Source organism: Dama dama, chromosome 5 (genome assembly GCF_033118175.1).
Source record: "Dama dama isolate Ldn47 chromosome 5, ASM3311817v1, whole genome shotgun sequence".
Taxonomy (NCBI): domain Eukaryota; kingdom Metazoa; phylum Chordata; class Mammalia; order Artiodactyla; family Cervidae; genus Dama; species Dama dama.
The window spans coordinates 102081090-102095901 of NC_083685.1; the positions used below are offsets into that span (position 1 = coordinate 102081090).

Genomic DNA, 14812 nt, shown 5'->3' on the forward strand with positions numbered 1-14812 from the left:
TACAAAAACAAAAACCAAGAGACAGAACGATAGGAGAAAATACAATTTCCTCATTGTTCCCAGGGGGGCGTTATTTTATTCTTAATAGAGATAACTGGTGAAATAAATGTTCCAGGATGTAGTTTTCAAGCCTCAAAATAAGAACTAGTTGAGATAAAAACAGGATGCATACTTTCCAAATGACTAAAGGGCAGAGAAAGCAAAGTTCACGTATCAAACATACTCATCTAACACACTGACGTTTTCCATCTTTAATTTGCCCTCCAGGGACTTCTGTGACTGGCTGGCTGGCTGAGTCTGAGCATCATCTCCAGTGTCACTAATGCAGGGACCCTCTACTGACCACACCTTTCACCCTTTCCAGCTCAGATTTTTTTTTTTTAACTCACTATTTTTTTCTTAAGATTTTTTTTTTTTTTTAATGTGGACCATTTTAAAAGTCTTTACTGAATTTGGTATAATACTGCTTCTGCTTTATGTTGTGGTTGTTTGGCTGTGAGGCATGTGGAATCTTAACTCCCAACCAGAGTGGAACCCACACCCCCTGCATTGGAAGGTGAGTCTAAGCCCCTGGATCTCCAGGGATGTCTCAACCAGCTCGGCTTTTTAAAGAAAGCCCCTTAAGTCATTTTTTATCTTACCGTGACCTCCAGTCCCTTTATTTTCTGTTTTCCCTCTTCTTCCTTCCTGTCAATATCTACCCCACTTAGATGTCACGGCCATTATTTCAACTGCTCTATTGCCAGTTCCTTAAACTTCCTGCCCTTTTGGACTCTGGTCATGCTCCCTCTGGCTGACCTCCAATCCTAGGGAAATCCACTCTACACTTTCTCTCTTCCCGTATGTGAGCAGCTGGAGAAGAACCCAACAGGGTGGATTTACCATCATATATTCATGACTGTTGACCATGAATGCTGGACCATCTTTCAGATGTCTTTGGTCAACTCGTACTCTGACTCTCTGTAGTGGCTGATCTAAGCCTTCTCCAGTCTCCTCCAACTCCCAGCTTTCCCACCTCCTCACAGTCTCTAAGCAGACCCCCTGCTTTTGTCCTTCACAGAGAACAGACACAATTAGGTAGGAATCTTTCAACCATCCTGCTATCCAAGCCTTGACAATCCTGGTCCTACCAGACCAGTCTAACTACCTCTGTACCTTCTGGTTTTCCTTCTCTCCTGTTCTACTGGGTAGCTGTTTCTTTTCCTGATGGAAACCAATCCTTTAAGCATGCTTCAGACCTCATCCTCTTCCTCTTTCTTAGGAAAATTATACCATGAGTTATCTTTTATTTCTCCTGAACAGCCAATCTCTTCTCAAGCTCATTGATCACCTTCACTTATAAACATTTTTTTTTAACTTTCTCATCTGTTAAAAAATGATCTCACCTTTAGACTCTATTAGGAGTTTTCTGAACTTACTGTCTAGATCAACTTACCTCCCATGCCCTTCTCAACTCACTTCATCCTGGCTCCCATTCCCATCCTCACACTAGCACACCTCTTATGAGACCTGTTGCAGCCTGCATGAGAATAGATTCCATGGGCAGTTTTGTTTTTTTTTTTTTTTTTCCAATATTTATTCATTTGGCTGTGCCAGGTCTTAGCAGGATCTTCAGTTGCGGCAAGCAGGATCTATTTTCCTAACCAGGGATGCAACCCAGGCCCTTCCCTGCCTCAGGAGCATGGACTCTTAGCTACTGGGCCACCAGGGGAGCCCCTCCCATGGGAAATTTTTTATACCCATTCTACTTAACTTTTCAGTGACATTAAGATTTTGCAGTCAATCTCAATGTGTGGGGTTCCCTCCCACACCACCCAGCAATTCTTAGACACCAGCTGAGTGTCCTTCAGTTGAACTCAACTCTGACTCTACGTACCTGGAGGCAGCATCAGATTCCACGGTTAAGGCTCAAACCCACAATACCACCCCCATTCCTGCTTCAGACACCAACTGCAAATCCAGTTTGTCACCTGGGACTTCTGACCAACAGGCCACAGGTATGACGTTCCCATAACTCCCTCTTTGGGAGTGAATAAGTGGTCCAGTGGCTCTGAGAACTCAGAGAACCTGTGGACTGACTAGATTACTGTTTTATTCTAAAAGGATATAAGTCAGGAGCAGACAGTGGAAGTGATGCCGGAGGTCGGGGTGTGGGGAAAGGATGCAGAACTTCTGAACCCTCTCTGATCATGCTGCTCTCCCCATATCCAACCCTGGGTCTCTCTGAGCTGCTTTGGGTCTTTAATGGAGGCTGTATACACAGGCATGGCTTCCAGGTGGCTCAGTGGTAATGAATCAGCCTGCCGATGCACGAGATGCAGGTTCCATCCCTGGTCCAGGAAGAGCCCCTGGAGGAGAAAAGGGCAATACGCTCCAGTATTCTTACCTGGACAATTCCATGGACAGAGGAGCCTGGCGTGCTAGGCTAGTCCAGGGGGTTGCAAAAAGTCAGACGTGACTGAGCAACAGAACAATGTTACACAGGCATCATCAGTTACATCACTGGCCCCCCAATGCTTGAACTCAATCTTTAGACCCTCTGCTCTCCCTGGAGGTTGGGGTGAGACTGAAGCATCCAACTCTCCAATCACTGGATTGGTCCCCCTGATAGCCCCCACCCTTCGGTACTTTCCAAGAGTCACCTCATTAACATAATGAAAGACACCTTTATAGCTCTCATCTCTTAGGAAATTCCAAGGGTTTTAAGTGTTCTGTCCCAGAAACTGGGACGGAGACCAAATATGTATTCCTTATGATAAATCACTGTGTGTCACGGACACTGGGTGATCCTGATGGCTCTTGTCTGTTCTTGTCCTTGGTCTTCTCTGGCATGCTGCTCTCTTTTTCCCCCATCCTTTCTTTCTGTATGCATCATCTCTGTCTCATTTTTCAGGCTCTCCTTTTCTTTCTCTGTTTCTTCTACATTTCAGAGTTAAGTCTTTTGTGTTCAATTTGTCCTACAGAACAAAATACTGTGTACAAGATTCAATTTTGGTTATACAAGATCATCAACATGTTTTTAACAACTCCTGATGCTTTGGCCTCGCCCCAAACTATTTGAAAATAAATTTCTGAGGGTAAATCCCAACCAACTATTTTAACAAAGAAACCCCAAATGAGTTATTCAGACATGCTGCTGGTGGGAATGCAAAATAGTCCAACCTCTATGGTGGGGAATTTAACAATATCTAACAAAACTACAAACTTGGTTACCCTTCAACCCAGCAATGCTACTTCTAGGAATTTACCCTGAAGACACACATCCAACAGAACAAAATACTGTGTACAGATTATTCACTGTAGAATTATTAACTCGTGTTTGCAAAATTTTTCTCTTACATTGTCTTCTGGAAATTTCACAGTTGTGGATATTACAGTTAGGTCTGTGATCCATTTTGAGTAAAATTTTACACATGGCATAAGGAATGGATTGAAGTTGTTTTGCATATGGATATCCAATTGTTCCAGCACCACGTGTTGTAAAAACAGTGCTTTTTCCACTGAATTGCCTTTGCACCTTTGCTGAAAGTCAATTTTCTTAATACTGCTGGGCTTACTTCTGGACTCTTAATTCTGTTCCATTGGTTTATTTGTCTCTCTGTTTGCCAGTACCACACTGCCTCCACAAATGTAGTTTTATAATAAATTTTTGTTTTTTCTAAAGTTGTTCTGGCTACTCTGGGTCCTCAACATTTCTATAGAGCTTTAGAATTTGTCAATTTCTATAAAAACATCTGCTGGGATTTTTCTTGGAATTGTGTTAAATCTATAGATCCATTTGGGGAGAACTGATCTCTTAACAACATACCTTCCATTTACTTAGGTCTTCTTTAATTTCTCTCAGCAAGAAGTTTTCAGTATAAACTTCTCACACTTACTGTGTCTGATTTACCCCAAAGTGTTTCATATTTTTTGATGACGCTTTAAAGGATGCGTTTTTAATTTCCCTTTTGATTGCTCATGGCTAATATATAGATACACAATTGATTTGTGTATATCGAGCTTGTATCCTTTGTGTACTAGTTTAGTAGCTTTGTGTGTGTTTTCAGTTGCTAGGTCATGCCTGACTCTTTGTGACCCTGTGGACTGCAGCATACCGGGCTCCACTGTCCTTTGCTATCTCCCAGAGTTTGCACAAATTCATGTCTACTGAGTTGGTGCTTTTTGTACATTTCATTGAATTTTATATATAGATGATCAAACTGTCTGTGAATGAAAACAGACTGGCTGCTTTCAGTATAATATGAAGGGCTTTTTTGTTTGTTGGTGTGTTTCTTGTCTGCTCTGCATCTCTTCCAGCCGTGCCTCCAACCCCTGCTCACCTTTCCAGGTGATGCATCGCTTCCGATGGAGAATCTCCTGACCAATCACACAGCTGTCACGCTGCAGTATCCAACCCTGCTTCAGGGCAATGAATGTGAACCCACAGCTCAGCTATGGGACACCCCCTTTTCTCTTCCTAAGTAACCAGTTGAGATCAAAGAGGCCAGCAAAGTCTGTGGGGGTGACCACTAGACCATTCCTCGGGACACGGGTGTTTGCCAGCAGCTGGCATGTGATTTGGGGGTGGAGAAAAGAGCTTCAGGACGCTTTTCAAGTGATGGGATTCAAGTCAGTGCTCCTGAAAGAACATAGGCCTCAGGGAATGCAGAGCAAGTTCCTCTCTTCCCAAGGTTATTCATGAAACCTTCAGCACTGCCAGGCAGCTTCCATACTGTAACTCTATTCAGGATCATTTGTTATGGGTGGGTAATATCAGCCAGGTGGACGCTGCGGGAGAAAAACGTGAACACAACATCTTGGCCATCCTGGTACATGAGCAGAAAGGTACCCAGTGTGCGAAACTGAGAAGGCCAGTGGAAGTGGTCCATGGCTTCTGCTCCGCTCTGTGCCCGCAAAGCCTTATCTGGATGGAGAACAGGAGCTGATGTGGCAGCTCTGTGATTTTTCTCCCATCTTCTTCACCCTGATGCTGGGAAAGGATGAGGGCAGGAGGAGAAGTGGGTGGCATAGGATGAGATGATGGGGTGGCATCACCAACTCAATGGACATGAGTTTGAGCAGACTCCTGAAAATGGTGCAGGACAGGGAAGCCTGGCGTGCTGCAGCCCATGGGGACGCAGAGTTGGACACAACTGAGCGACGGAACAACAAACAACAGAATAGGGAGCAGGAAGGAAGCCTGGTGGGAGTACTTCAGAGACACTTGAGCCTCGGGTGAAGCCAGTTATTTTCAGGGCATATTAAGAGAAGAGAATCTGATCCCTGGCAGAACAGGGGTTTCATATCTTTTATGATGAGCTTTTTTCTCCAATTATAAAAATGATAGAGACTTTCTGCAGAAAATTTAGAAGATTAGGAAATGTATAAATAATAAATAAATATAACCACAATCCCACCACAGAGACAAAAATACAGTTAACCTTTTAAGAGTATTTCCCAATAGACATGTGTAGGAGCAAATGTGTGTATACAGATGTACACACACACACACACACATATATACATATAAAAACACATTTTCCCTTTTTTTTTGGTCAAATTGGAATTGTTTTGTGTATGTTTTATCCTGCTTTTTACACTGCATATAATTCTATAAACAATTTCCCATGCCATTATATATTCCTCGGGATCAATAATTCTAAATAGCTGCAATATATGATACAAATACACTATAATTTATTTAACTATTTCCATATCGCTGAGCAGCTTTCTTCCTTCTAAGTAATGAGGCGATGAATATCCTTGTTCATTCATCTTCACACACATATTTGGTTTCCTGAATTATTTTTGGTCCCAAGAATCCTGTACGTAGGTGGGGACTATTTTCATCACAGCTTACATACAGCTTGGGGTCTGGTTTTAATTAGGGGCCCATGGGCATACGGAGAGAAGAGTGACTTTATGAGTGAAAATGTAAACCTTTGTGATCGATGTTGCGGGCGAAGCCTAGACTTGGACAAGGTAGTTCTCAAGGTGACAGCCCAGGTGTTTGTGCTTTCTCTTTCCAGAAGGGAAAAAGGGGGTTCCCTTCCTCCTGCCCTTGCCTCCCTGCCTCTCCAACACTCGGCAGGCAGGAGAACGCCTCCCCTCCATTTGCTTTCCTCCCTCCTGCATCACGCACACCTTTGCAGCATCACCATCAAGTGAAAATAAATCTGGGAGATGCTGGAGGACAGGAGAGCCTGGAGCGTTGCAGTTCACAGAGTCACAAAGAGTGAGACACAACTTAGCAACTGAACAAACACAATAATCCTTAGGTGTTATCCAAAGACTTGAATCCCCTAGAGAGCTTCATCCACATGCTCAACTTGATCCATGCCATGCCATGCTTAGTTGCTCAGTCGTGTCCAACTCTTAGTAATCATTTGGACTGTGGTCCACCAGAGTCCTCTGTCCATGGGATTTTTAAGGCAAGAATACTGGAGTGGATTGCCATTTCCTCCTCCAAATGGTATTCCCAACCCAGAGATCAAACCCGAGTCTTCTGTGTCTCTTGCATTGCAGGTGGATTCTTTACCTGCTGAACTATCCAAAAACCCATGGCCTTGGTATACTCCCTCAGATCAGTATTTCTCATTATGTATCATTTTGTTCTGAAGATGTTAATATTTGTCTCTTATAAAGAGTGCTTTGAAGACAGAGCAATTTGGTAAACATTGCATCAAAAGAGTTCAACTGGTTCCTCTTTAAAGAACTTCCCAGAGTTTGGGGGAGTCTTCAAGAAGGAGGATGTAAAGTGCTATTTTCCAAACCTTATTTGATCATGAAAACTTTTATCCTTGTCGCATCACAAGAGAATACTGTTTTGCAGAACAAATATTTGAAATGGGATAAAGGAAGTTTGAGTTTGGATGCTCTAGTTTAAATCCTGTAATGAGGCTAATTCTTCTTGCCCCATTGCCTCGCCCCACCCCAGAGCCAGTCTTTAAAATGCTCTGCTTATGGCTGGTAGTGATTTTCAGAACAGAGATATGAGCAGGTACCAAGATATGACCAACAAGCCATGAGAACATGTGTCAAATGGAGGTACCAGATGGAAGAATTGAGTGTTTTGAAAATGTGTATAATGGAAAGTCTTAAAATATTAGCTGCAGTCCTTTCTGCGGCCCCTGGTATGGGAATCATTCCCCAGTCAATCTTCCTCTTTGTCTTGAGGAGGATGATTTGTTGTTGTTGTTCAGTCGCTAAGTCGTGTCTTTGCAACCCCAGGGACTGCAGCACGCCAGGCTTCCCTATCCATCACCAACCCCCAGAGCCTGCTCAAATTCATGTCCACTGGGTCAGTGATGCCATCCAACCATCTCATTCTCTGCCACTCCCTTCTCCTCCTGCCCTCAATCTTTCCCAGCATCAGGGTCTGTTCCAGTGAGTTGGCTCTTCGCATCAGGTGGACAAAACATTGGAGCTTCAGCTTCAACAGCAGTCCTTCCAATGAATATTCAGGGTTGATTTCCTTTAGAATTGACTGGTTCGATCTCCTTGCAGTCCAAGGAACTCCCAAGAGTCTTCTCCAGCACCACAGTTCAAAAGCATCAGTTCTTTCTACAAGACCTACAAGAGGACGGTGATAAACACATTTAAAAATATGTTTGGGGAAAACATATTTTCTGTTTGGAGACAGCATCCTTCCCTATCCTCAAGTCATGTGGTCTTGGGGAGGCTAACCCTATCCTTTCTCCAAAATAGTCATGGGATCCACTCTGGCCTAATGATAACCAGCCATAGGGATTTTGCAGGAACTTTTAAGAAAGGAGACATCGTTACGATTATTATTACCATTTGCTTGGACTGCCAGCTGTCTGGACAATGCAAACGTAGGGCTCCAGTGGCTTTTTCTGCCACTTCTATCAATGGAGCTGACAAAAAGGAAAACAGAGTTGAGAAAGAGAAAGTCACAAATTCCCAGGGCCTCCTCTGAAATGCTGGGTCAGCCTGGCCTGATCTATCAGCTCCATCTTTGGACTTTTCAGCAATGGAGACAACATATCGTTTTCGGGTTTCCCTAGTTGAAGTTAGGTTTCTATCATTTCCATGGAAAACAATTCAGACTAATAGAGTCACTTTGCCTCCCTGAGCTTCAGAGGCTGTTGAGATTAATTGAAAATGCACCAGTGCTGATTCTGTTGTTAGAACTCATCAACTGTGAATTTCCCTTTCCACACAGCTTATTTTTTTCCCCCAGAAGAGAGAATACTGAGATCAACAAAGCAGAGATTAAGATATTAGGAATCTTGGGAAACTGTATTCCAGGACACTCAAACCTAGGCAATGGGATGGAGACTGGATGCTCAGGTGGGAGGCAGCGAGTGGGCATCAGGAAATGGAAGTGGTGGTCGGGGCTGTGGTCATAGCTCCATGCAGTGGACACACCTCTCCTCAGGCTGTTTCGGGGAAACATGGGACCATGTGTGGACTCTGGCCAGATCTTTGAGGTATTGCCCCAGGAGAGAGAGGCAGAAGCCCTCCAGTAGGGTGAGGAAGCACATTGTAGGGAGATGCATGCCGACTACTCATCTGTGCTTGTGGATACCAACAGTCACATCTCTCCTCCTCCCCCATGGGCCGGCTTGAGGCTTTTAAGTGGAAACTCCTTCCCTCTCTTTAGACTTTGAGTATAACACATTTATCTCTATAATATGGGTGGGCCGCATCTAATCAGTTGAAGGCCTCAAAAGCAAAGACTGAGGTTTGCCAAAGAAGACATTCTCCCCAAGGCTGCCATGTCAACTCTTACCCGAAGTTCCAGCTGGCCAGCTTGCCCTACCAATTTCACACATGACAACCCCACAGTTGTATGAGCTGATTTCTTAACATAAATCTTTCACACTCTCTATTTCGTATATAAATAAAATAATATATAATATGTGTGTTAGTCACTCAGTCATGTCCAACTCCTTGTAACCCCATGGACTGTAACCTGCCAGGCTCCTCTGTCCATGGGGATTTTCCAGGCAAGAATACTGGAGTAGGTTACCATTTCCTTCTCCAGGGGATCTTCCCAACCCAGGGATTGAACCTACATCTCCTGCATTGGCAGGCAGATTCTTTTCCACTGAGCCACCGGGGAAAGCATTTTGTGTACTAGGTCTTTGAAATCTTATAGCACATGTTGATTTGGTTATAAAAGTGATATTTTGTTTTCTTTCTTTCCTACTATGTTTCAGGACCTGTGTGTCTCAACTCAGACTATGTTTCAGGGGCACAGTAATCCTGTGTGACCTGGGGCTACAGAGTAGACAGACAGAGAGAGAGAGAGCAAAGACAGGCAGAGACACAAGGCAGGGAAACCTGGTGTGGGTGCGGGGGACTCCTGCGGTGAAGTTCATCTGAAGGAGAGCTGTGGGCAGCACGGTGGAATCTACATGGGGCCAGATGATGGAGAGCCTTTGATGCCAGAATGAAGTGTTTAGATTTTAGAAACAGGGGCAGAGGAGCCACTGTTCACAAGGTTAATCGAGAAGGGAATAAAGTTCTGCCTTAGGAAGAGGTTAGCGTGAAGGATGGGATGAGGGGTAGTGGAGGGGAGAGGGAAGGCAATGGTGGGACATCCCTGACTGTTCAGGGCTTAAGACCTGGCCTTCCAACACAGGGGATGTGCATTCCAGCCCTGGTGGGGGAGCTGAGATCCCACGTGCCTTATGGCCAAAATACCTCCCAAAACATAAAGCAGAAGCAATATTGTAACACATTTTAAAGGGACTTAACAACAAAAATGGTCCATATAAAAAAATCTTAAAAAAAAAAAAAAAATAACAAGCAGTGGCACTAGTTCCAATCAGAGGTGAAGAAGTTGAACCGAGACTGGGGTGCTGGGGTTGGGAGAACAGTGGATATCCCAGGGAACGTACATGCAGGTATTAGCAAGGAAGAAAGCCCCAAGGGAGCATGAGAGGCGGCTCCGATGTTTGCATCCGGAAGGTGAGTAGTGACACAAGCAGCTGTGACTTCTATCAACAGATCACGAGAGAGTCCTTCTTCTCCCACCGTGGGGATTCTCAACCATTTTCTGGGTCTCCACCTGCCTCCCCATTGGGGAAACATGTCTTGTGTCTTGGTTCCTCTCCGCTGGGAAGGAGGGAGGACCACTGAAGCCTTAGGAATGTCTCTTGACATTTGCAGGGTTTCGTCCATCCTTCATCCTCAAGACCTGGAGCCTCTCCTGATCGTCTCTGGGTCTTGGAATCCCAAGAAGGGAAACGCCACCCCTCCCCCAACCGGTGGTGTGTTTAGACGGTGCCTGGACCTCACTGTCAGACGCGTGGCTGACGATCTGTCATTATAAGCTCCATGCATCTCTAGCTGCTCTAATGAGCTGGACGTCCGGAGTGGGAGCAGCCAAGATTTACAGCTTTTACTTGAGAAACCTTCCTACTGTCCAGGGAGGGATTAACTGGACTAAGCGGTACTCAGCTCAGCGGCTGCTGATAGCAAGTTAACAAGGACCATGAAAGCCTATGGTGATTAGAACCGGACGGTATCACGGGAGCCTTCCTCACCATTGTTTATTTTAGATTGTGGCCATCCAGGGAGCCTGCGTGGTGTGTGTCAGACATACTTAATAGGGAGATAATTTGGGAAGAAGAATGTACAAGATTGTGATGGGGGAGATGGTGGGCTGGAGGGTCTGGACTCATTCACTTGCTGGATGGTTGAGTGCTTGGTCATCTGGGGGCGAGACCGATGACCCCAGTCTTTAGGACTTTCTTTAATCCGCTCTTGTCCTTTCTCCCTTAGTCATACACAGAGTGCACGGCTTTGGGTTTTGGTGTTCCCCACTGGAATGATTCAGATTTCAACCCCTTTCGTCTCCAGGGTACTGATTGTTCTTGTTTAGTTGCTCAGTCGTGTCTGACTCTTTGTGACTCTATGGACTGTAGCCCGCCAGGCTCCTCTGTCCACGGGATTCTCCAAGCAAGAATACTGGAGGAGGTTAACATTTCCTTCTCCAGAGGATCTTCCCGACTCAGAGATGGAACCCATGTCCTCTGCACTGCAGGCAGATTCTTTACTACTGAGCCACCAGGGAAGCCCTAAGGTACTTATTACTTACCTTTATTCCTGTTCTCCTAGATCTCTGCTCAGCGTCCTTCTTTCCTTTCACTTTTTAAAGTTTTTAATATCTTTTATTTATTTATTTTTATTGATATGTAGTTGATTTACAGTACTATATGAGTTTCAAGTGTACAACGTAGTGTTCGATTTTTAAAGGTTATACTCCATTTGTAGTTTTTATAAAATATTGGCTATACAATATATCCTTATAGATATTCATTTTATTCTTTTATTATTTTTTTACTGGAGTATCACTGCTTTACAATGATTTTCCATCAAGTTAATTGAAATTTTCCATTCGCTTTTATCACCAAGGCTCATAATGCAGGGGGAGCCCTTTTCTTGGGGTTTTCCCTGTTTTGTTTGCCTTGTGTGGAGAACTATTTGCTCGGTTACTGCAACTTTATCACATCTCCTCTCCACCTTTTGCTTCCCAATTGTCCTTTGATCAAAAAAAAAAAAAAAAAAAATCAGTGCATAAGAATCTCCCTGGTGCAAAGAAATTTATACTAGATTGTGTGCATATATATATATAAAGAAAGAAACCGACATTGAAGGTAAAGACCTTGAGAAAGATCCAGACCATACATTGCCTATGCAGGAGACATAAGAGATGCTGGTTCAGTCCCTGGCTCGGGAGATCCCCTGGGGGAAAGCATGACAACCCACTCCAGTATTCTTGCCTGGAGAATCCCATGGACAGAGGAGCCTGGCAGGCCACAGTCCATGAGGTCACAGTGAGTCAGCATGACTGAAACAACTTAGCCGACCATACATGCTACGAGGTGAGCATAGCCTATTGGAAATGTGACTCATGGAAGTCTTACTATTCTGTTTCTCTTTTTTTAATTAGTCAGAAATGAATCTATTCCAAAGGCTGTATTCCAAAGACTCAGAAGTAGGAATGGAAGAAAAAAAAAAGTTAGGATTCTGTCACTGATGTCAGCCCTGTCCCAGCGCCAAAGTGTTTTCAATTGTTCCCAGGGGATTATTTATCAAAACCACAAAAATGGTCTGCACGGAAAACTCCCCTTTGGTTCAGTCCCTATCAGGCCATCTGAGGATTAGTGTCTGAGTCCCTCCTCCCAGCATCACCCCCAAGCACAAGGGGAAAAGCCCTCAGAGTCCTGACTCCCTTCTTAATAATCCAATTTGCATCAATTGACCATATCATTAGTCAAAGCCTTCTCTGACCTCTTAATTCTCCACTGAAACAGGCCCCTAGGATAATGAGTTCCATACGGCCTGAGGTGCTTGATCCAAGGTGAGCCACTCGAGTGGGGCAGGTGCCTTTCCAGCTCCAGGCGTCTCCAGGGACCACTGCCCTCACACTCTCAGCAGTGTTCCTCCCTCTAGCGCCCTTGTCACAAGGGGGACTGCCCCAGCCAGGCAGGAAGGAGCAGTCCTTTCTCAGTTAGAACCCCGGGCTGAGTTTACCCACAACTGCATCCTGTCTTTCCCACCACCATCATCCTTCATGGGAACAGCAGGAAGGGCACTGGGATTTGCATCAAAGCCTCTCTCTTTTTTTTCTTTACTGGCCACAGGATTTCACACAAGTCATCTGCTTTTTCTCAGCCTCAGTTTCTCCTCTGTAAAATGGGCATAACACCTGCCCAAACAACCTCTCAGAGCCTGTGTGAGGAGCAAATGAGATGAGAAAGTGCTTTGAAACCTGGGACATGCTGTCTGAATGCACAATTGGTCTTGTTTTCAGCATCCATTGTGAAGAAGGCCCACGTCAGGGCCTTTCATCTGGGTGTCTATTTCCACTTGTGGTCTTGGGCATGTGGCCCCTCTTACTTCTCCCTTCTCGGACGCTCCTTGGTTTTGGATGCTCAAGGGCTTCTGCACCCTAGGGACACTCTCTGTAAGTAGGGCTGCAGTAGTGGACTGAGGTTGCAGTTTCAAGCAGAATGGGCATTTCCTCAGCCTACCAGCTTTCTTTGGCCACAGTCAACCAGCAGCATCTAGTCATAGAACAGAGCAAACAAAAGAAGGCGTTTGTTTGCTTTACATAAAGAGACAGAGGAGGAAGCCAAAGTGACCTCATGTGAGTTTTCAGAATTAGCGTGTGCTGTTTTCATTGGCCTAATGTAAACTCACTTCTGCTTATTCAGTGGGGGTTTCACTTGTCTGATGTGGTTTTGTAAGAAGCATCAGAAGTGGCTGAAGGAGCAGAAGAAAAGCTTAGCTGGTTCTTCATATCTAAATTTGCTTTGTTGGTGACAAATGTAATTAGGTTTTCTTTTTAAATGCGTTGTTCCCCCCCAAAGGCTGAAATGAATTGGAGAGTTTGGATGTTATCTACCCTGGGTCAGATCAGAGTGGATTCTTTCTGGGTATTGTAGTGAGTTAGGGTGTCTCTAGCTTCTGCTTCCTGGGGGAACCCCTGTGACACCCTGGATCTTTGCCTTGATATTACCAAAGGGTCACTGCATACAATATCAAGGATGAAGTTTTATTAGTACAAGTGGATCATAGTAATGAGATCTCAGCTTAGTTTGAGATCACGTCCAACCTTCTGCCAAAACTCAGATACAACTCAAAAGGGATATTTAATCACACCAACAAAAACAGTGTGTGGGGTGAAGTCAGACAGAGAAGGAGAAATATCCTATGACATCCCTTTTATGTGGAATCTAAAAAGAAATGATACAAATGAACTTACTTAGAAAACCAAAAATGACCCACAGAAAACAAACATGGTTGCTGGGTGGTGGGGAGGAATATTTAAGGAGTTTGGGATGGACAGGTACACACTACTGTCTTCAAAATGGGTAACTAACAAGGACGTACAGTATTGAGCATAGGACTCAGCTCAATATTTTGTGCCCGCCTGGATGGGAGCAGAGTTTAGGGGAGAATGGATACAAGTATATGAATGCCTGAGTCCCTTCACTGTCCCCCTGAAATTATCACAGCCTTGTTAATTGGCTATGTGTGTTAGTTGCTCATTCATGCCCAACTCTTTGAGACCCCAAGGACTGTAGCCCACCAAGTTCTTCTTTCCATGGAATTCTCCAGGCAAGAATACTGGAGTAGGTAGCCACTCCCTTTTCCAGGGACTCTTCCTGACCCAGGGATTGAACCTGGGTCTTCTGCATTGCAGGCAGATTTTTTTTTTTACTCTCTGAACCACCAGGGAAGCACCGTCCCCTGACCCAATACAAAATAAAAAGTTTATAAAGTTTGGAAAAAAAAGCAAAACAGTGTGTGTACATTTCAAAGAGTTCACCACTGGGGAATCCAAATGCATCCCTATTGTTGGCTATGGGTCATGTGACTGTTCCTCTAATTACTTATTCCACGGAGGGTCTGGGGAAGAGACCAGAGGCAGGAAACGGATGTATAATCATTGGCGTGCAGCTCTGCTCACGGTTATTGGTACAATATTAACATCTTTTTATGTTTCTTGAGCACTGGCCCGACTGTGTTTTCTCAGCGGGGTGGATGGGAATGTTGATGGGATCTCGAAGTGCCTGGCTGGACTTGGAGGTTGGAAGCAGCGATAAATGGCGATGTTTGTTTGGCTTGCTGGCTAATGAGTGGAAGATCACCAAGAGTAATAAGGTTCCAGCAGCATTTCCTTAATGATTGGCACAGTTCATTAAGAGAAGAAACTAAATGCAACACACACTTGGGAGAGGTGAGGGGGTGGGGAGGGGGAGATGGGATGGTCCAATCATGGAGGTGGGGGCCGTGGCTCAAGGGAATGTGGCTTTCACACAATTAGGGGTTTTGAAGGAAGACAGAG

General features: G+C 44.6%; 1 long non-coding RNA gene across 1 annotated transcript in view; it reads left to right on the forward strand.

Annotated features, from left to right (window-relative positions):
* Window positions 1-10910: 10910 nt before the first annotated feature.
* The window catches only part of LOC133055996 (uncharacterized), a 31193-nt gene continuing 27291 nt past the window's right edge, over window positions 10911-14812 (forward strand). The window contains exon 1 of the long non-coding RNA XR_009692719.1: window positions 10911-11038. This is a non-coding gene — a long non-coding RNA (uncharacterized LOC133055996). The remainder of the gene's footprint in view (window positions 11039-14812) is intronic.